Genomic DNA, 24,044 nt, shown 5'->3' with positions numbered 1-24,044 from the left:
CTTTTGTCCTTACTCTTGTTCTGCAATATTACCATCTTGTGTCTACATGTGCATTTATTTCTGTTTATCCTTTTCATTATTCTTTGTGTATTTTTAATTATAAGGATTTGTGAATTTCTTTAATTGTGAAAAGTCTTCAGTTGCTCTTTCTTTGAATATTGTTTCTCCTTATCCTTTTTTCCCTTTATGAATGTATGTATGTATATATGTATATTTATAGAGATGAGGGTCTCACTATGTTGCCCAGACTGGTCCTGAACTGAAGCTCAAGTGATCCTCCTGACTCAGTCTCCCACAGTGTTGGGATTATAGGCATAAGCCACAGTGTCTGGCCTGAATTTCTAATACAATTGTTCAGAGCCCTTTTTTCTTCAGCTATGTCAGCCTAGAGTTGATCCAATCTATTGTGTTTTGTTTTTCACCTTCCAGATTTTTTTTTTTTTTTTTTTTTTTTTTTGAGACGCAGTCTGGCTCTGTCTCCCAGGCTGGAGTACAGTGGCCAGATCTCAGCTCACTGCAAGCTCCGCCTCCCAGGTTTACACCGTTCTCCTGCCTCAGCCTCGGGAGTAGCTGGGACTACAGGCGCCTGCCACCTCACCCGGCTAGTTTTTTTTTTTTTTTTGTATTTTTAGTAGAGACGGGGGTTTCACCGTGTTAACCAGGATGGTCTCGAACTCCTGACCTTGTGATCCGCCCGTCTCGGCCTCCCAAAGTGCTGGGATTACAGGCTTGTGCCACCGCGCCCGGCCTCCAGATTTTTTTACGTACATGATATACAGGCAGTTCTATTTTATATGTTACTGTTCTTATGTCCTTTCTGCCTATTTTTGTTTGGTTAATTCTTTTCCTTTTATTTTTTTCCAGTAGAGATGGAGCTGTCACTCAAATGCCCAAGCTAGTCTTGAACTCCTGGGCTCAAGCAACCTTCCATCCTCTCTGCCTCCCAAAATACTGGGATCACAGGAGTGAGCGACTACACCTAGTCCTTTTCCTTTTATTTACCACTCTGATGATCCTAAACTCGTGTGTTTAAAGCCTCTTTTAAATCTTATTCTATTCTTTTATTATTTTCTTTTTATGTATTTATTTATTTATTTTTTGAGATGGAGTCTCACTCTGTTGCCCAGGCTGGAGTGCAGTGGTGCAATCTTGGCTCACTGCAACCTCCGCTTCCTGGGTTCAAGCAATTCTCCTGCCTCAGCCTCCAGAGTAGCTGGGATTACAGGCACCCGCCAGCACACCTGGCTAATTTTTATGTTTTTTTATTCGAGATGGGCTTCACAATGTTGGCCAGGCTGGTCCCGAACTCCTGGCCACAAGTGATCCATCCACCTCAGCCTCCCAAAGTGTTGGGATTACAGGCATGAGCCACCGCACCCAGCCTTATTCTGTTATTTTAATTATACATAAACTGAATTTCTCACAAATGTTGGCTGTCTCTCTTAGACTAGACTTCTTCACATGTTTTAGACTGTGTACTTCAGCTCATCTTAGGTGACATTTTTTTCTCTTTCATCCTTTCCAGCCAGTCTCCAGGTTTGGGGTTGTTTCTACCTGGCCTTTCAGAGCCCTCAACTTGTACTTCTAGTGGTGGCTCACAACTACCTCTCTCCCCCATACACTGTGTGGTATGGTAGGTATTGATGATCTGCGAATGTGTGGGGCTTGCTTAAGATTTTGGTTGTGTGTTTCTTTCCTGGGCACAAAACTTCACAGAAGTGATAGCCCTAGGGAGCTTTCCAGACTCGTTTTTAACCAGGGGAGCTTCATTCAATCCCCTAGTTTCGAGAAACTCCTGCTCCCTTTCAGACATAAAGCCCAGCAAGTCCCAGAACCAACCCCCAATGGGTTTGTTGTGTTTCTGATACGTGGAAATTTTATTACTGATATATCGAATACTTTTATTTTCTACTTTTATACTGCTATATGGAGCAAATATGGCATTTCGAAGAATAAATTTATAACGCTACTGAACTGTATGAGTCAGTTCTTGCTCTACTATAAATAAATACCTGAGACTGGGTAATTTATAAAGACAAGAGGTGTAATTGGCTCACGGTTCCACAGGCTGTACAGAAAGCACAGTGGCATCTGTTCAACTTCTTGGGAGGCCTCAGGAAACTTACAATCATAGCAGAAGGTAAAAGGAGAACATCACTTCACATGGCTAGAAAAGAAGCAAGAGAGAGAAGGGGCACCCGCCACACACTTGAAAACAACCATATCTCGTGAGGACTGACTATGGGATGACAGCACCAAGGGAGATGGTGTAAAACCGTGAGAAACCAGCCCCGTGATCCAATCACTTCCCAGCAGGCCCCACCTCTGACACAGGGGATTACATTTCCACATGAGATTTGAACAGGGACACAGATCCAAACCATATCATTGACACACAGATTCTGACAAGAAATTTGCTTTGTTATGTTTTTAGGGCCCCGGAAGGTAAACAGAATGATGCAGACTTCCCGTTTCTGGTCTGACATGTAAGAATCTTGGAAGTCATCACTCTGTCCTAACAACAAGTAAAAAGCTGAACAAAATGAAAATCAATAACTTTTCTTAGATCTGTCAAGAGAAGTGAGGTCAGATCAAACTGCTGCTCTCAAAGCTGGAGAGACAGACAGCTGGTTACAGAGAATAATAACTTACCAGAGCAGAACTCCATAAGCAGAAACCTCCATAGGAAAGGTTAGGAAAAGCTAAGCTGTAACGGAACAGTTGCTGAAGCCTTGGTGTGGACAGGTTTTAGCAAACTATCACAAGAACAGAAAACCAAACACCGCATGTTCTCACTCATAGGTGGGAACTGAACAATGAGATCACCTGGACTCGGGAAGGGGAACATCACACACCGGGGCCTATTATGGGGAGGGGGAGGGGGGAGGGATTGCATTGGGAGTTATACCTGATGTCAATGACGAGTTGATGGGTGCTGACGAGTTGATGGGTGCAGCACACCAACATGGCACAAGTATACATATGTAACAAACCTGCACGTTATGCACATGTACCCTAGAACTTAAAGTATAAAAAAAAAAAAAAAAAAAAAACTCCAGAGGCGCCATTCATAGGGGCAACTTCATGCTTTTGTGAGTTCTCCACGATCTCTACCAGATTTTCACAATGAAGGCTGGAGAGAAATCCACTGAAACTTCCTACAGGGGGAGGGGAAAGGGAGCCATTTTAAAATATGCCAGAGCATTCTGTGCGTCTTAAGGAGGTCCGCTCTCAAGAGTATCTATTTTACCATTGGCTAACGTAATGGGTTATTTCAGAGCCTAACCAACCCGGAATAAGGGAAAACCCCAGCTCCAGCACCCTCTAGCCATCCTATCCCACCTAAGGGGATGGAGAGCACTCAAAAGCACTTAAGAGGTTCACAGCCCAGCCCAGGGGCACAGACTTCTTACACCACATTGCTAAAGGTCTATTTGCTGGAATTACTTTCACCCAGTATGTCATGTCTAGCTTTTAAGAAAAGATTATAAGGCATACTAAAAGGCAAGAGACACAATTTGAAGACACTGAGCAAACCTCAGAACCAGACTCAGATACGGCAGAGATGTTGGAATTACTAGATGGAGGTTTTTTGGTTTTTTTTCCCCTGACAAGATCTCATTCTGTCTCCCAGGCTGGAGTGCAGTGGCACAATCACAGCTCACTGCAGCCTCAATTTCCTGGCTTCAAGCAATCCTCCCACCTGAGTTTCCCAAGTAGCTGGCGCTACAAGTGTATGCCACATGGCAAGCTAATTTTTTAATTTTTTGTACAGACAGGATCTCACTATGTTGTCCAGACCGGTCTTGAACTCCAGGCCTCAAGCAATCTTCTTGCCTCAGCCTCCCAGAATGCTAGGATTACAGGCATGAGCCACTGTGCCAAGCCCAGATCATGATCTGAAACAACTATGACTATGTTAAGGACTTTAATTTAAAAAGCAGAAAACATGCAAAGACATATGGGTAAAATAAGCAGAAAGATGGTTACTCTAAGAATCAAAAAGAAATGCTAGAGATCAAGAGTACTGTAACAGAAATGAAGAACGTCTTTGATGGTCTCAAGAGTAGACTAGACATGGCTAAGGACAGAATCTCTGAGCTTGAGAATACGATAGTAGAAACTTCCAAATCTGAAAAGGAAAGAAAGAAAACACTGAAAAAACAGGACAGAATATCCAAGAACTATGGAACAACTACAAAAGGTATAATATATGCATAATAGGAATACCAGAAGCAGAATGATGTATAATAATCATGTTCACATATATAATCAATTTAATGTTATCTTCTAAGTTCTCCTGGAAGTTAAGACAATTCCCTCACTGTAATTCTATGTGAAATTTCTTCATAACTAGGTTATAAGCTTCACCAGAAAAGCAACTTTGAAGTCCCACTTCATATGCAGCAATGTATAGACCATGTGGACTCACATTTTAAAGTACTTTCAGTAAGGTCTAAACAAGTGGTTGCAAACTCTCAGCACACATGCCATGGTTGATCTATGTAATTGTTTGCTGTATTCTATCCCACCATTCTATGACAGTGCCTCATGATCCTTCTCAACACAACACACTAGGTAGTGTAGTCATTTCCAATTTTCTGGAGTCAGCCCACAAAATACATTCTGTTTACCAATATTTCCTATGTGGCAACTTCCTTCTACAAAACATTAATTTGTGAAAAACAAAAAAGGATTAATAGGGTCACATGAATTTGGAAACACTGAATCAAAATTACACACATTCTTCCTCTAACTTTGAGACTTCATAATATACATGATATGTCTATTTTCTAAACTTTCTAAACCAGGAAGGGGCAGCCTGTAAAACAAGCGTGCCCTGGAGCATACTTTGACAAATATTATTACAGAATATTCATGGAGACATTGTTTACGGTAAAGTAGAGGAGTTTGGGAAAGATGCCAAATGTTTTTAGGTCAGTGCTATAGTACAGGGGTTTGCAGATTTTCTCCACCAAGGCCAGATGCTAAATATTTTGGACTTTCCAATCCATAAATTCTCTTTCACAGCTACTTATCTCTGCTGTTACAGCACAAAAGCCATAGTCAATCCTGGGTGTGGCTGTATTCCAATAAAATTTTGTTTACAAAAAGAGGAATGTGGGTTGTAGTTTGCCAACCCCTGCTACAAAGAATAATAATGATGCTTTGTCATAAAACATTTGTATTCAACAAATACTGAGTAGCTACTGTGTGTTTTTTGGTTCCGTAAATATTGTTGGGTGCGTGAATACATTAGTCACCTCTTATTCGTGGGTTATATATCCCAAGGCCCCCAGTGGATGCCTGAAACCACAGAGAGGACTGAACCCTCTATATGCTGTTTTTTCCATCTAATAACCAAGATGGCGATTGTGACTAGCAGGCGGGTAGCATAGTAGGTAGTGTATATAGCGTGAATACATTGCACAAAAGGGTAAGTCCCATCCCAGAAGGACAGCATGACATTTCTTCACACTACTCACAATGGCATGCAATTTAAAACTTATAAATTTTTTACTTCCGGAATTTTCCATTTAATATTGTCAGACCAAGGGTGACCATTGGTAACCAAAACCACAGAAAACAAAACAACAGATAGACAGGGGTTACTGTAGATGAAATCAGTGTGTGGGGGAGAGACCAAGGTGTTTAAGGCACAGACACTGTTCAAAGTCCTAAACCTTTACAGTTGACATATACTTACAGTTTTTTTGCTTGGCTTTTTGTAAAATTATTATTTTTGCATCACCATTCCACAGAGGAGGGAACTGAGACTCAGACTTCCTTTGGTGGCCATGCCAGAGGTGGCATCAAGGAATACAGGATGTATACACAGACCACCAGTATAGCTTTTCTAAGTCACTGATGCTTTGTGTGTCAGCTTGACATTGCCGCAACCTATGGTGTGAGTCCTACAAATATTAAAACCACAATAAAAACATCACAAACAAACAACTAATTTGCTTTAGATAATCCAACCCTGCAGTGTTTATGTGTTCCAGGATGGGATCCATTCTTGAGCTGTTCAAAGAAATCGATTACATCTTTTTCCCCACATCTAGTTTTCTAGTCCTCTGCTGAACTTAAAACCTGGCCAGTAGCAAGGAAAGATAAAGGCACCCTTTGTTTTTTTCAATGTTTTGTTTTGAAATCCTCATGGAAAAGCTTTATTTAGATCTGGCTAGCCTTTATCCTGCAAAACTTTCCAAACAAAGGCTTCGTGGCTTGGAGTTTTTCCAGGTCCTGTTGATTCCTGTAAATCAAGTTAACCCAAGGCAAGTTTGGGCTTTGTTCAAATCCCTACCACCCTCCACTTCCATGCCTGTTTCCCATGCCAGCTGTTTAGACTACAGCATTCTGATATCCGCAACCCACAGTTAGGTTAGGCTATGTTCTTGTGCAGCAAAAGAGAATCCCAAGATGACAAGTATTTAGCATCTGACAACTATAGAATCAGGGAAAGGGAAGCAATTTATAATGAAAAGGAGATGGGTGCCCCCATGTTTACTTTCTCAAGCTCTGTTGCACCATCCTTTCTAATTGTAACCTTTTGGAATAGGTACTAGAAATTAGCCTATTTCTAACAAAAGAAGCCATTGAAGCCCCCCTTACCCACCCCCCTGCAACCCTATAGCACAATATACTAAGTTGCTGATGTGAAACAATTATCATTGTGGCCAGACACAGGGCTCCAATTCAAAAAAGGGCTGTGTCCCTTGAAATTCCTTAGGCTTGGCTGCCCTGCTGGCCACAGAACCAGCCACCGGAATGTTTAATAGACCAAATGCTCTCTGTCTAAACCATTTGTTTCTCTTCCTAGAATTCCTATGGAAATTTTCTTATGAAATAGATCTGAGAGTCAGTATGTACAAAAGCTTCCTTTTGAACAACTGTCTTCCACTCCCCTATGCCCAGCCAGATTGGATGAAAGCAAAAAATGTTCTCAGATTGCACAAGCAAAATTGGGCCTCATAAAGGCTTATAAGAGTTAAAAAAAAAAAAAAAAAGTGGGAGCCATTCTTCAATTGGTTCAAATGTCTGATCCAAATGAAAGCAAATTCCTAGGATTCCCCTTCAGCTGGCATCATTCAGTATAGCCAGTTCTCAAAGTATTGCTACAACATCCGCCAACAGGGATTGTCACCACTCATAAACATCTGTGGATTTAACTCACCCCAGAGCTCTGAAGAGTGGGAAATCCAGGCATTTGTTATTTCTGCAGAACAAACTAACTTTGACCCAACAAGGGACAAAAACAAGGCAAAGCAAAATTAAATGACAAGAGCTAGGTGTGACTGATGGAAGGCAGAATATAGAGATGGGGAGAGGATTTGTTCTTGGGAATGTGTAATATCCAGTAAAGAACACCTGACTGGCTTTAACAGCCATGTCTACTAAGCACAATTTTCTACTTACTAAAAACTCTAGTTTGGGGGCTTATCCTGTGTTTGTTTTCTCCCGCCACATCAAAGAATAACACACTCGACCATGGCTTGTCACATGTGACTTGCATTAACTAGTCGTTCAATCTGTAAACATGACACTCTAGAACTAGATGTTTTCTGAGATCCTCTGGCACTACAATTCTAGGAATGATTTTTATCTTTAGAGTTTCAGAAAATGGTATGGCATCTTTTCCCTTCCCTAGGATTAAGAAAAATAATTGATAGATATTAAAGCAGACCCAGTTTTACCTACGAAGGAAAAATACCTACCATTGTCTGATGGAGATACATACACCAGTTTGAGTTATTGGGGGCAAAATCCACAAGACTTCATTTTTCCCCTCGCCACAGCACTGGCTTCTTGGGCATTTCACACCTCCTTCAGTGGATAACAAAGCCTATGAGCAAAGTTAAGACTCAAACCAGTTTTCACACAGTATCTGTTAGGAATGCTAAAAATAAGCTAGGTAGCAAAGAGTAGTCATAATTAAGGTTGAAGTTTAACTGTAAATTTCAATTACCACATTTCTGTAAAATTTAATTTTTATATTTCAGCAATACTAAGACACATTTTTTTTCACATTTAACGTCTCTGAAATTGGAATGCAGTGTTACGTTCCAGGGAGTTGCATTTTACAATTCCTGTCATCGAGGCACCGTCATGATGTAGTTGCCATGGCTGAGGTATGTACAGCATTGGTCACACCTGTTCATACGAATGTCGTCATCTCTATTGAATGATGTACAACCTGGTTGCTATGGTTTGAATGTCCCCTCCAAAACTCATGTTGAAACTTAATGTGGCTTATTGAGAGGTGGGGCCTTTAAGAGGTGATTGGACCATGAGCATGTTAGCACACTCAGTCCCCTCACCAAGTGATGCCCTGCATGACCACATGACTCTTCGGAGTCCTCACCAGCAAGAAGGCCCTCACCAGATACAGCCCCTCAATCTTGGCCTTCCCAGCCTCCATAACCATAAGAAATAAATTCCTTTTCTTTATAAACTACTCAGTTTCAGATATTCTGTTATAAGCAACAGAAAATGGACTAATATATCAGTACTACAGCATTGAATTTAACTATGATCTGACATTTAGATAAAAGATTTCAAGAATGTGGAAAGACACAGAAAACAGAGCAGAGGGGTATAAATTTGACATAAGAGAAATAAACAGTCTATTGTGTATGTACAAAGACATAAAAATTGAGCAGAAAATATTCATTGTAGGAGAAGAAGAATGACTATGCTTCCATATTTTCTTATAAAGGAATAACAAGTGCTTTACAGGAGCTAAAAAAGAAGATGTTCACAAGAAGATGATGTCATAGTTTGTTACTGAGGTGTGTGCAAAATGATTGCTTATCACAAGGCAAGGAAGGCAACTGGGGGCAGGACAAATTGCCAAACCCCCTGGAAGAGCTGAGAGACATTTCAAAGCAGTAAGAGGTTGCTGTGATCAATTCATATAAAGTTGTTTTTTTTCTTCTCTTAGTAATGTGTAAAATAATGGTGAGACTTGCAACTGATGGAATCTTAGGGTTAATGGGCTGTATCTTCAGCATCACAACTAACTGAATATGAAGCAGACCTTCATAAGAGATTGAAGTAATATGTGGTGTTGTACTCATGACTCATATATGGAAACTCATCCTCCTTGTGACCTCCAGCCCCTCAACCCCTCAGAGTCAGCAAGACCACTGACTGCTCTTCCTGGCCAACTTCACATCCATGGCCACTCAGCCCAGGCCCTCTAATTAGTCTTTTCACCATGTTCTTACCAATACCTTAAAGACCAGTTTTTTTCACCATGATTTTCTATTTGGTTAATAGCTTCTGCATGTACCTCATTACCCAATTTCAACAAGTAAAACCTTCTGGTTCATAGTAGATGCTCAATAAATGCCTGTTTCTTTTATCATATGCCTCCTCCCCAGCTCACAATTCCCCTCTTCTGGGCCTAACCCACACTCCGTGATTTCACAGAGCTCATGTAACCAGCTTTGTCCAACACCCATTACATTCACACTCAGGGTTCCCTGTTTTCAAAAAACTTTGCTTCTCCCTTGACTTTCTCTCTAGCAACTTGGTAGCAACTAGAAAAGATAATTTTTAGTTTGCTTTTTGCCACTTTATTCAAATGCCTTTTCTGTAAATAAATCTCGGGAAAAAATATACATAATGGAATTCTACCTCTTTTTGGTTTTAATTTTTTTTTTTTTTTTTTTTTTGAGATGGAGTCTCGCTCTGTTGCCCAGGCTGGAATACAATGGCAGGATCTTGGCTCACTGCAAGCTCTGCCTCCCGGGTTTACGCCATTCTCCTGCCTCAGCCTCCCCGAGTAGCTGGGACTACAGGCACCCGCCACCTCGTCTGGCTAGTTTTTTTGTATTTTTTAGTAGAGACGGGGTTTCACCGTGTTAGCCAGGATGGTCTTGATCTCCTGACCTCGTGATCTGCCTGCCTCGGCCTCCCAAAGTGCTGGGATTACAGGCACGAGCCACCGCGCCCAGCTGGTTTTAATTCTTGAATGTCTCAGCAACACTTGATACAATTTAAAACTTCCTCCTACCTGAAATTTTCTCCTTTCTGACTTCTGAAATGCCATTTTTGTCTTGGTTTTCTTCCAAAGTTTATGAAAACTTCTTTGGTTACCCTTTCTGAAATATTTGCCTCTATTCAGTCCTCAAAAGTAAAGTGCTCCATTGCAAAGACATTTCCATATTATCTCATTCCAAATCCATATTTCCAATTCCAGCCTGAGCTCCAAACAGCATTTCAAACCATCTCCTGGAAATCTTCATCTAGGTGACTTACAAAGATCTCTGTCAACTACATCCCAAACTAAAATAAACTCTATATTCTTACTGTTCTTATACACAAATACTCAGTTAAGAACACAATTATCTTCACACACCAAGTGTGAAACCTCAGCATCATCTTACACTCTGTCTTCTTCAACTCCAACAGTAAGTAAGACCACCCAGGCTTGTTAAGTCAAATTCTGTAAGATCTATTGAATCAAGTCCTTTTTATTTTTATTCATATATACAAATGTTTAATGAACAGCTTCTCTTGGAGATGGCTCTGTAAAGTGCCAGTGACAACTCTCTCCTCCTTCTAAGTTTGATACTCAGAGATAGATCCATTCTGCAGATAGAAATTAGAGTATGTGCAACCCAAATGAGGCTCCCTACCAGCATACACACAAATACACATGTGCACATGCACATGGGCGCACACACACACACACACACACACAGACAAAAGCCCAAATTTGTAATCCATCTAAAAGGAGAGTCTTTACAGGCATATTTGCTTTGCAGCAAATATGTCCAGTCAACTACACGGGGAATTGTGTGCTGTCTTGCAACCCTTGAGCCTGGAGAGTTCCTAGAAAACAGGCTTGGGATCATCAATCAGGTATGCTTACATAATCTGCCATCAGGCTTGCTGACTTCATGGAGGAGATCAGTAGAAGAACATATCCACCCTATAGGCTAGCCTAAAACACAGCCCAGAAGAATAGTAGCTGCTATGAGCGAATTCCACAAATCAGATAAATAATTCTTATTTTGTGAAAAAGGCGGAGTACAAAATGAAGAGAGAGATGTAATTGGAAACGTTACTGTAATGCTATCTCACCTTATAAGTGGAGTGAAAGTCCTATATTCATTTTCTGAGGCTGCTATAAAAAATTACAACTATGCCAGGGCCGGTCGCTCACATTTGTAATCTCAGTACTTTGAGAGGCCAAGGTAAGAGGATCCCTTGAGCACAGGAGTTTAAGATCAGCCTGGGCAACATAGGGAGGCTCCAACTCTAAAAACAAAAGAAACCTACCGACTTGGTGGCTTGGTGACTTAAACAATAGAAATTTATTCTCTCACATTCTTTGGGGCCAGAAGTTTAAATCAAGATGTTGAGGGGGTTGGTTTCTTCTGGAGGCTCTAAGGGAGAATCCATTTCTTACCCCTCTCCTTGTTTCTGATGGCTGCTGGCAATTGTTGGTGCCCTTTGGCTTACAGTTGTGTAACTCTATTCTCTGACTCTATCTTAACACGTCCCTGGCCCCTGTGTCTCCCTGTGTGCTCTATGTCAAATCTCCTTCTCCTTTCTGTTAGAAGGACACCAGCCATTGGATTTAGGGTCTATCCTAAGTGTAGCATACTATCATTTCACAATATTTAAATAATTATATCTACAAAGACCTTATTTCCAAATAAAATCACATTTATAGGTACCAGAAGTTAAAACTTGGACATATCTTTATCTTTTGGGGGACACTAAACAATCCACTACAAGTCCTTATGAAAGCGTGAGCACAAGGATTCTCCCTCTAACTCTCTTGTATTCCAGGCACTGTAGCAGGCACCAGAAACACAGAAGTGAATACAATCAATGCAGTCTGTGTCTTCATACTCACTGTCCATTCTTCACTTTTCCTACTAACAATGCCTGACCAAATAAAATGGTCTCCTAATTTTTCTTCTGGTCTCCAGTCTAATTAGTGACAGATTTTCAAACATGCACATTAGTCAGGACAGGCAAGGTTATGCTGCAACAACAAATAACCACTGTATTTCAGTGATTTTTTTTTGTTTTTTGAGACAGGATCTTGTTCTGTCACCCAGGCTGGAGTGCAGTGGCACGATCATAGCTCACTGTAACCTCAAACTCCTGGGCTCAAGCAATCCTCCCACCTCAGCCTGCCACACTTGGCTCATTTTTAAAAATTTTGATAGAGACATTTGTTGCCCATGCTGGTCTCAAACTCCGGGGTTCAAGCAATCCTCTTGCCTTGGCCTCCCAAAGTGCTGGGATTGTAAGCATGAGTCACCACACCCAATATTCTCAGTGTCATATAACAAAAAAGGCTTGTGTCTTCTTATTCATGTTCCTGAAAGAATAGCTGAGAGTCTTCTCTATGTTTTTCTCATTCAAGGACCCAGTCTCATGCTCCCATAAAAGCTAAGGCAGAAAAAGGAAAAATGACAAATTGAACAGTGTCTCTTAAAGTTTCTACCCAGACCTGGCACATGTCACTTGCACTCATTTCTCATTAGCATTGGTCCAAGTCATGTGACCGTGACTCAGCTCAAAGGTATACAGAGAAGTATGTAATCCTAATATAGGCTTAGAAGTGTGAGGAACTAGCAATATTCAGTGAATAGCTCTAGTAACTACCACAATCATCCTAATGTTTCAATCTGTAATACATGTGCCTCACTTGCAGATTAAAGTTTACACTCCTCAGCATGGCATTCCAAGGTTTATGCAAAGATCCCGATCTCTGTTTTCTGCTTCATTTCTGCCACTAATGCTCCAGCATTTTGACTACTCAAATTCCCTGCCATGATGTGCCCTCTCTAGCCTCCGGGTGTTTGTTCACACTGTTCCCTCCACCAGGAACAACCTTTGTCCTTACTCATTTTCCAAGTTTCTTCTTAAAGGTCATTTCTTCAATGAAGCCTTTTCCTTAGGTAGAATTAATCCCTCCATCTGTTATATTTCATTTTTACATAACTCATTCCTTCACTAATTTATTTCCTCAAGAAGTAAACCACGTGCCAGGCACTGTGCTACAATGAAGAAAAGGGCATAGCTGTAGTCCTCCAAAGTTTATTACCTAGTAGGGGAGAAAAAAAATGTAATAGGCAATTAAAATACAGAATTTCACATGCCACTTAAGGAGAAGGATGAGGTGCAATGGGAGCCATTAGCCAAGAAAAGGCTTGGGGAGGAGAAAGATCCAGGTGGAGAAGAGCTTGTATAAAGGCCCATAAAGAAGAGAACTCATGATGAGTTTGAAGAACTGAAAATATGTGCGTAAATACATGTTTAAATACTTTAAAGCATGACACACGCTGTAAAGTGAATTGAAGATGGCACCATATCTTGAACTGGAGAACAAGACAGTCTCACTACTTTCACAATTCATCAGAGTAATTGGTTCCTTAGTTTGGCCTCTTTGATCTATCAGTTTCTGAGATCCCAGAGGAATATTTCTGTTTGGTGGGGTTTGTTTTGTTTTGTTTTTTTGAGACATAATCTTGCTCTGTCATCCAGGCTAGAGTACAGTGATGTATGATCACAGCTCACTGTAGGCTCGACCTCCCAGGCTCAAATGATCCTCCCACCTACCTCAGCCTTCTGAGCAGCTGAGACTACAGGCACATGCCAACGCCCAGCTCATTTTTTGTGTTTTTTTGTAAAGAAGGAGTTTTGCCATGTTGTCCAGGCTGGTCTTGAACTCCTGGGCTCAAGCGATCCTGCTGCCTTGGCTTCTCAAAGTGCTGAAATTACAGGTGTGAGCAACAGCACCCGGCCTTCCTCTTCATTTTGTAATGCTACCACCTATTATTATGCAATGTCTTTTTTCTTCATACTTTTTTTTGCTGAATATTCTATTCATATTCTACTAATATTAGTATTATTAATTTTGTTATATCAACTTTTAAAAAATTAATATACCATTTTTTTCTTTTCATTTTTAATCATTCCATACCATTTTAAGGTATGTTTATAAACAACACTTAATTACATTTTACTTTTTAGTCCAAACAGAGATTGTTGAATTCAATATTAGAAAAGTGAACTTAAACTGTATCTATTTTGTATAATTATTAATATATTTACACCAGGCCAGGTGCAGTGGTTAATTCCTGTAATACCAGAACTTTGGGAGACCAAGATGGGTAGATCACATGAGACCACGCCGGCCGACATGCCAAAACCCCATCCCTACTAAAAATACAAAAATTAGCTTGGTGTGGTGGTGAGTGTCTGTAATCCCAGCTACTTGGGAGGCTGAGGCTGGAAAATCACTTGAATCTGGAAGGGAAATATTGCAATGAGCTTAGATTGAGCCACTGCACTCCAGCCTGGGTGACAGAGCCAGACTCTGTCTCAAAAAACATGTGTGTGTGTGTGTGTGGACACTGATTTTTACCACCTTTACATTTTACTTTTTGCCATTCTTATTTTTTTCTTTTTACTGTTTTATTAAACAGAGCAATTTTATAGACTTCTTTCTTTTCACTTTCCAGTGTCGAAGTTACACTTTTTGTGTTTATTTCAGCATACGTTCTTACATTTATAATATGCTGACAAAGTGAAAGGTAATCAGTATTTCTTTTCTCTACAGAAAAAGACAAGGACCTTAGCAAACAGTAACTTCCTCCAAACTTCCTCTGCCTCAAGGTTTCCAAGTTACTGTGGACTATTTTATTCCTAGCTTCTTTTGAAACTCAAAACACAAAAACAACAGTTCTTGTTATTTTATGGAAAACACTTTTTGAAATTGTGTTCGACATTTTATTGCTTCCTTTGTTCATCATTGCTTCTTGTACTTTATCACTGCACCCTGCAATCATTTATCTTCTCACTGAACCCCAGGGCTTTAGCCCCAGTCAAATAGATACTTCAACCCCAGGGCTGGTTAAAGAACCACCCTCAGATATGGATATCCGGGGTTCCTAAGTTGCAACCCAGCACTTCAGAGCGTCCCTCTGGCCCTTCATCTACAGTGCCTATCCCCAAGAGCCAAGGAATCCAGGAGCCCAAGAGGACACCCCACCAGAGCAGGTACCTCTGGTCCTCCTCTGAACCATGTTTCAAAGATACAGGACCCAGGAATATCCTCTGAATGGCAAATGTTAAGGGCAGGCTTTCAGTGTAGCTTTCTGGTTCACACAAACCTTTATATCCTGCTGATTGATTCTAGTTTCTTCTACATTTCCAACAAGTGCAAATTTTGCTTTTATTTTGAGCCAGATCTGTGTGAGTTAACATAGAATCTAATAATTCTATATGTCTCAAGAGGAAGGGTTGTTAGAAGGAGGGGAAAGTAGATTTTATATGTGCAAAATCCACTGCCTTAATCTTAATTTTACATATAACTAAATGTATGATTTAAGTGAAATAAAATTAATTGAATTACATTGGTTATGTTTACAATTAAATTGATTGAATTTAAATTATTAAATTATGCATTAAGTAAATCCTCTAACTGTGGCCCAAATCATACTGTGGACCACATAACTCCATGATCTGGGGCAAATCACTTTATTTTTCTGAGCTCCAATTTCTCCTTTTAAGAAAGACATTGATGTGGATTGTACATAATGACTTCCTTCCAAACAATACAGCATGGAAGAGAGAGAGGGCAGAAAAGCAACTCTGCAGCTAAGAAACTGTGGCAAATCCTACCTGTACCAGGTGATCAAGGTTAACATTGAAAGGGATAAATCATGATAATAATATGTGCAGTTGATATAATGTGATAGGAATAGTACTTCATAGTCTTCCTCAATGAAACTCAGTCTAAAAATGAGAAAAATATCAGACAGCCTCTAATGAGGAACATTCTACAAAATAGCTGATCAGTACTCTTCAAAACTGTCAAGGTCATCAAAAAAAGGCAAAGTCTGAGAAATGGCTACAATGTAGAGGAGCCTAAGAAGACATGACCAATAAATTCAATGTAATATCCTTCATGGGACCCAAGAACAGATAAAGAACATTTGTTAAAAACAGAAACTCTGAATAAAGTATAAACTTTAATTACTATATCAGCATTAGTTAATTAAGTGTAACAAATGTGCTATACTAATGTAAGATGTTAGGCTGTGCATGGTGGCTCACGCCTGTAATCCCAGCACTTTGGGAGACCGAGGCGGGTGGATCACAAGGTCAGGAGATCGAGACCATCCTAGCCAAGATGGTAAAACGCCGTCTCTACTAAAAATACAAAAAAAAATTAGCCGGGCATGGTGGCAGACGCCTGTAGTCCCAGCTTCTCGGGAGGCTGAGGCAGGAGAATAGTGTGAACCCGGGAGGCGGAGCTTGCAGTGAGCCGAGATGGCGCCACTGCACTCCAGTCTGGGCGTCAGAGCGAGACTCCGTCTCAAAAGAAAAAAAAAAAATTAGCCAGGCGTGGTGGTGGGCACCTGTAATCCCAGCTACTCAGGAGGCTGAGGCAGGAGAATTGCTCAAATCTGGGAGGCGGAGGTTGCAATGAGCAGCACACCACTGCACTCCAGCCTGGATGACAGAGCAAGACTCTGCCTAAAACAAAAAAACTAATGTAAGATGTTAATAGGAGAAACTAGGTGTAGGTTATATGGAAACTCCCTGTACTATCTTTATAATTTTTCTATTAATCTAAAGCTATCCTAAAATTAAAAGTCCATTTTTAAAACATTTAAAGGGGGAGATTAGATACTTTCTAGGAGAGATTTTAGCCCCAGCATTCTGAGATCTAAATGTAAAATAATGAATCTTCAAGTTTAGCAAGGAAAGAAAGAAAATCTCTTCTTAGAGGTAGGAAATTGGATCATGCAACCTCAAAAATAAGTGTATGTCTATAAATATCATATTACCATTTCATATGAATTCATTTGTAACTTGCCTATCCAGCAATGTGTTTTCTGAATGTATCCATACTGATACAGAGAGAGAATTCATTCATAGTTAACTGAAGTAGAGTAGTTCAATGTATTCTGTAACGTGTTTATGCAGTCTCACATGATGAACATTAATGTTCTTTCCATTTTTTCACCAGTATAAACACAGCAATGAATTTGTCTGAACATGTTTGCTTGTACACATGAGCAAGAATTTCACAAGTGTATATATACAATTAGGGTAGCAAATATACAAAGCGTTTAGATACTGCCAATTTGACCTCCAAAGGATTTGTACCAACTTACTTTCTAACCAACAATGTATTCCACAGTTTCATTTTCTCTACATATTCACTAACCCTTTGAGGGGTATTTCATTTTAATTTCAGTTTCCCTGAATACTAACAGAGTTGACATTCAGAGTTCTATGAGTTGGATATGATTAACATTTGCTCTTTTTTTTCCTTGTTTGCTTTTATTTTCCCCAGTGATTTATAGAATATATATATATTCTTGATAGTAATCCTTTACTGATTATACTTGTTACAAATATCTTGTTCGTTCAAGTTTTTGGTGAATCTCCTGACTTTGCTTATGGTATCTTTTGTCATACAAAAATTCCATTGCACTATGGTATGAAAGTTTGTGTTTCCCTAAAATTCCTATGTTGAAATCTAGTCACTAATGCGATGGTGTTAGGAGCTGGGGCCTTTGGAAGGTAAGGACAAAGCAAGAAGGCTCCATCTATGAATCAGGAAATTAGTCCCGCCAGACACCAAATCTGCCAGCACCTTCATCTCAGACTTCCCAGTCTCCACAACTGTGAGAAATAAATTTCTGTTGCTTGTTAGTTACCTAGTGTACAGTAATTTTTATAGCAGCCTGAATGTACTACAACAAAATTGGTACCAAGAAGTGGGGTGTTATAACAAATACCTAAAAATGTTGAAGTAGCTCTTGGACCTGGCTAATAGATAGAGGCTGGAAGTGAGATCCATGCTAGAAAAAGCCTACATTGGCATGAATGAGCATAAAGGGTAATTCTGATGAGGGCCCAGAAGAAAAGAGCTGTAGAGAAAGGCTGAATCTTCTTAGAGAATACGTACATGATTATGAACAGAATGGTAAAGGCTATTCTGATAAGGTCTCAGATGGAGATGATGAATATGCTATTGGAAACTGGAGGAAAGGTGATCCTTGTCATAAAGTGGCAAATAACTTGTCTGAATTGTGTTATTGGCCTGCTGTTTTTGTGGAAGGTAAAACTTATGAGTAATGAAATGGCATATTTGGCTGGATAAACTTCTAAACAAAGTGTTGAAGGTCTGGCTTAGATTCTCTTGAATGCTTATAGTAAAACATGAGAAAGGAGAAATGAATCAAAGATGGATTTTTCATCAATAAGGAAGCAGAACTTAAAGATTTGGAAAATTCTCAGTTTGTGTGTACTGTAAAAAGTGAGAAATATGTTGGGAGCTAACACCAAGGGTGTGGCCAAATGACCCTTTGATAAGGAAATTAGTATGGATTGGCCAGGTGTTACTCATCAAGACAATAGAAGAATGACCCTGAAGGCATTTCAGATTGGGGCTGCCCCTCACAGCCCCAAGTGTAAGGACCTGGGGGAGAGAACAATTTCAAAGCAGGGGTCATTGGCACCCCTGGGACCTTGGCACCCTCTGCCCAGCACTGCCTCAAGGTTCTGCTTCCTGCACTCTGTCACTATGCTCCTCCACTGACCCAGGTGTGGCTCTCATGGACCTGATTCAATATGCACTATATGCAGCAGAGCTATAAGGGTCTGGCTCTTGCTACCTAAATTTCAAAGGATGGCCTGGAGAGCCTGGAGCCCATGTAGAAAGCAGCCATGAGGTGGGGCCACTGCAAGGGGCCCACACTAGGGCAATTCCCAGTGGAGCCATGGGGAGTATGGCCACAATGAGACCAACAGTTAGAGCCACTGGCACGTGATTACATCTGGGGAGAGCTGCAGGTTCAAGACCCAGGCAAGAAGCCACCATGGAGATGGGGCCTGCTCAAAGCCCCATTAAGAGAACTGCCATGGGGATGGGGCTCCTCAAAGACATGAGGGCAAGGCCCTGCCCCAGTGGGTTCAGAAAGGGGAACTTCAACCCCCCTTAGACTGGTAGGAAGAACCTAGAGACAAAGAAGATTATTTTTAAGCTTTAAGGTTTTGAATTGCTCAGGACCCATTACCCTCTTCTGCCCTTAAATAAGCAACCTAACTAGTGGAATGAGTCACAGAACCTGGAAATAGACGTGTGACAAAGATGGCATTAAAAATGGAATGGAAATGTCTATCCTGTTCCTGTCCCACCATTGTGTTTGGAAGTACATAACATGTTTGATTTCACAGGTTCACAGCTGGAGATAATTTGCCCCACGATGAGTCATACCTTCAATCTCACCTATATCTGATTTGAATTTTATTTAGATGAGACTTTGGACTTAAAAGTTGATGCTGGACTCAGTTAAAACTTTTGGGGCTATTGGGATGAATATACTTTTCGTGTGAGATGGAGTTTATTTTGTTTCATGGTGTGAGGTAGGGATCTAATCACATCTTTTTCATATGAAAAATCAATTTTTCTCATATTATTTATTGAATAATTTATCCTTTACATGCTGATTTGTAATGCCATCTTTGTCACACATCTGTTCCCAGGTTCTGTGACTCATTCCACTAGTTAGGTTGAAGGGCAGATTTCTAGGTTTCAATACAAGATTCAAATGCAATCTATGTAGAATGGAGTCCATGAACCTACAATTTCCATAGTTCTGATGGATACAGCCCATAAACTTCACTTTAAGAAACATAGTCCTTGGCTTTGGTAAACAAAAGAGAATGCCAGAGTCCAGGGAAGATGATATTCTTTAATCAGGGTAGCCTCCCCTTTATAACCCATTCTTTTTCCAAGTAGTACCTGAAACCTTAACATCCACTATTCAACAGCCCATTTCAATGCAACTTGACTCATAGAAGTCTGACCACAGAGAGAAGCTAAGCCCTCATTCCCTCTAAACTCAGAAACTCATACTAAGCAGGTGGGTATATCTAAGTAGCTAACTTCCCCATGGTAATTAACAGATTTAACTTTTCCCTTGAAGCAGGAGTCTACCTACCACACACACCAGTGTAACACTATTTTTGTAGCCCTCAACAAGATAATTACATTAATACAACAAATAAACTCTCAGACATGAGAGCAACACACACACACACACACACACACACACACATACACACAAAGTAACAACGAGGGCAGAATTTGTTTAGAAAAATATTCTCTCACTAACCACACTCAGAAATTCAATGATTAGATAGAGTCCACTGGCTCTGACCTGCTAGTGGAAGAGCAGAGATAGTAGGAAAAGTGAAAGAAAACCAAGGTAGAGTCACTGTTCTTCCTCCTCATTCTTTACTTCCAATGTTACCATTCTTTAAGTCTATAATTGGCTACCTTTATGCTTCATATTAGTTACTTGTCTTCTGTAAACAGGTAAAATGAAGTTAGGACCAAATAAAAAGAGCCTCTTGTGTTAGGTAGCAACAATAAAAATAATAAATTTTTAATTTAGAAGCTGACTCTCCAAAATATCCAACACTTATACTTGATATCTACTTTAAATTATTTTAGATAATATTACAGTAAAAAATTATAACTGAAATCAACAAATTGACTCATTTCAAGGAATCTGAAACAAGAGCCAGAAAATTTAGATTATGAATACAATAAAATCACACCTTCCCCTCACAAACATAATTTTGTGTTTATAACTGACCCTCTTCCTGGGGTCAGTTCCTGGATAAAACTGCACAGGAAGCCCCTAATCCTCATGATTCCTAATCTTGTTTATGTATCATCTATCCACTTGCATCTTTCCTTAACTTTTCTGGCATATGTTTTCAATATAGAGCTGCAACAAAGGAAAGCCATAATTAACAAATCTCTTCCTTTTAGCTATTAAAATAGGTGACTTACAGAAATGCAAGACATTACAAAAAGAAAAAATTTTGCAGTGCTCACAGAGCACAGCTTCCAGGAAGATGTTGGGATAAATATGCTTTCTTGTGGCCAAGACCCTGGGCCTGGAATCTGAGTAGATTATATGTTTCAGAGCCAGGTACTGTTTCTCATCTAGTATCTGTGTTCTGAGAACATTGCTTAAGCTGGAGGAAAATCACAGTATAATCCATGACTTTCCGGAAGGTAATCAGAAGGGATTCTACTCAAGTACCAATACTCATATCCTGTAGATGTACTGACTTCACTACCCAGTGACTAGTTCTCCAGGGTGTGAATTTTCCAGATCTATGATTTCCTCTACACACAGATGAAATTAGTCTCATATGGAGGTCAATATGCTGCTGGAGGGCAAAAGTCCTCCAAAAGCCAACAAATCAGATATGTCAAAAAAAATTCCAGGTACACACTACTTTTATAACTATAAGGTGCTGTGGGCAGATATTTAAAATCACATTGCCTCCCAAGAGAGAATTTGTTTTAGACATAGGGACTGACCTGATTTTTAATTACTTTAGCAAGGGTTGAGGATCCTGAGGGTTAGAAGAAAACATGTGAGCAGCAGTGGAGCAAGAGTTATGAAACAGTTCTGGAAATATGGTCTTCCAGCATAACAAGGGCCCCAGGAGTGGAGCTTGGGCAGTTGGGAGGAGACAGAGGTGTGACTAAGCAGAAACGGGGCACAGAAAAACAGGAAGGTTTGTTGTCAAAGGCACTCATTTTCCAAGTCCTTGAACTCAGCTTAGCTAGCTATATGAACCTTAGCTCTAAACCATTTCACTACACGTTAGCATTTTTTCCTACTTGATAGGAAGGAAAAGTGAAATTGTGTGTGGTCAAAAAAATGAGAGAGAGTGGGCCGGGTGCGGTGGCTCACGCCTGTAATCTCAAAGTGCTCACGCCAGCATTTTGAGAGGCCAAGGTGGGCAGATTGCCTGAGGTCAGGAGTTTGAGACCAGCCTGGCCAACATGGTGAAACCCCATCTCTAGTAAGAATACAAAAATTAGCTGGGTGTGGTGGCACATACCTGTGATCCCAGCTACTCAGGAGGCTAAGGCAGGAGAATTACTTGAGCCTGAGAGACGGAGGTTGCAGTGAGCAGAGATCGTGCCACTGCACTCCAGCCTAGCCAACAGAGCGAGACTCTGTCTCAAAAAAACAAAAAACCTGAGAGATAGTTAGAAATGAGATGTTTCTGGTCCCTGTTAGTTTATGGTACAGAGGGGTTAAAACAGACAAATTATTAACTGAACGAAAGCTTCTTCTCACAAGAATGAAGAGCTGAAAACTATACATACTAGCAGCAGAAAAGGGTGAAGCTACATGTTTTCCAGGTTTGTTTGTTTGTTTTCCACATTTCATAACTCCGGTCTGTACACAGCTGATGTGTTGAGTTATGGTGCTAGGGAAACTAAGGGCATGAATGCAAATCTCATGATGTTCAAACCAAGTCACTAAATGGGTATTGCCTGGCCTGAGGTCCCATTTTCTAGATATAAGTTAGCAGTACCAGAGTGTGTTGAAACTAGGGCAGGGTTTTGCATTGGGTATTCTCAGTGGTTCCCCAAACTGGCATTATCTTAGAAGTCTGTTTTTAAAAAATCCAGATTCCCTAATCCTTAACCCTCAAAAAAAAAAAAAAAGAAAACAACAACAAAGCTACTAAATTAGAATTCACAGAGGTCTGGAAATCTAATTTTTTAGAAAAAAACCATCAGGTGTTTCTGATGGCCAGTCATGTTCAAGAGCCACAGCTGTTCTCATTTAATCTCCCCTGTAATTTCACAAAAGTTATGAATGGTTCCACTTTATAGATGAGAAACCTGAGGCTCAGGAGGAAGCTGCTCCCAGGACCACCACTAAGTAGAGAGCCTTAGCAGAATCAAACCTAGATTGGTCACGAAAACATCCATACCTACAGCAAATAACTGTATCAGACACTTTACCCTGACTCCACTCCACTTCCTCTCACTAAGAACTATTTTCCTTAAAAAACAACTGACTGCATGCACTCTTGAAGGAGGCAACAAGTTTGGTCATCTTTCTCTCCCATCAGAACTCTCTCGTCCTCCTACCCATAGTGGGAGCTGAAGATGTTTCTTGCCTCCTAAGACTTGCAAATCTTGCATTCTCCCACATCAGAAACCTACCTGACCCAGGCCCTCCTCCGTCAGGAACTGGATGTTGACAATCAATATGGGCTGATGGGAGAAGGTGAACCTCCCACACCCACCCTCTTCTCTGGCAAGGGTCAATCTCATTATCCACGAACGATACTTAGCCACTTCCTGCAGCCCTCCATGAAGTTCGTGCATGAAAAGGTTTTTGCTTACAAAGCAAACTGCCTGTATGAAATGACTCATTCTACCTCACAAAAAATACATCTGAAATTACCAATCAGAGCTTCAATAAATGTAAAATTAGTAAATAGGGTGAATACAGTTTCATCAAAAAGCAAAGAAACCTATGTTTTTGTTAGTCTCTGCAGCCTAATTGTGGCCAAATGTATACTTTCCTTTAAAGTCCTTAAAAATAATAAAACGAACTTGTAGAAAATAAAGAATGGCTGGGATTTCAGAGTAGGAATAACTGTAGCCAAAGGAATCATTGTAGTGGTATTTCGGGCATCATGGTGGGAGGACTTAATTGTGGGCTCCAAACCCTTGTCTCACTAACAGCCACATACTTTGCCCAATATCAAATCGGCCCTAGTCAGAAAAAGTTCTAGGGAAAACCGTGTAGATAAAATCATTAAGGTTTAAAAACAAAATTCAGTTTTGTTCAGATGTGTTCTCTGTTGAAGGGAAAGAGGGAAAGGAAGAACAGGCTCACTACATGCTATGAGATGGTCAAACTTTAGTGTTCACAAGAAACATCTGGAGAGCTTGTTATAACATAATATTCCCAGCTTCACAACTCCTGGAAATGCCACTTCTCCTGTCTGAGCTGGGGCTTGGGATCCTGCATTTTCATCAAGCACCTCAGGCGATTCTGATGCAGGTTTTTTCCTTAAGTTGCTATTTTAAAATTTTTGACAATGTGGGAAGTTTCCAAGAACAGGACAATGAACACCCACTACACTGAGATCAAGGTCTAGTAAATTTTTTCAGTAAAGTAAATATCTTTGGACTGACAGTCTCT

General features: G+C 40.3%; 1 long non-coding RNA gene across 1 annotated transcript; it reads right to left on the bottom strand.

The window, feature by feature from the left end:
• Positions 1–3,050: 3,050 nt before the first annotated feature.
• On the bottom strand, positions 3,051–23,682 carry LOC117098478. Its single transcript, XR_004443427.1, has 3 exons — positions 23,054–23,682; positions 7,719–7,827; positions 3,051–3,158 (listed from the first exon to the last, which is right to left on the bottom strand). It is a non-coding gene; the product is annotated as an uncharacterized LOC117098478 (long non-coding RNA).
• Positions 23,683–24,044: the final 362 nt, after the last annotated feature.

This window comes from Trachypithecus francoisi, unplaced genomic scaffold, assembly GCF_009764315.1.
Source record: "Trachypithecus francoisi isolate TF-2019V2 unplaced genomic scaffold, Tfra_2.0 Lachesis_group16, whole genome shotgun sequence".
In the NCBI taxonomy this organism is placed as follows: Eukaryota; Metazoa; Chordata; class Mammalia; order Primates; family Cercopithecidae; genus Trachypithecus; species Trachypithecus francoisi.
The sequence above is the reverse complement of the archived record's forward strand: the minus strand, read 5'-3'. Positions and strand labels throughout refer to the sequence as shown.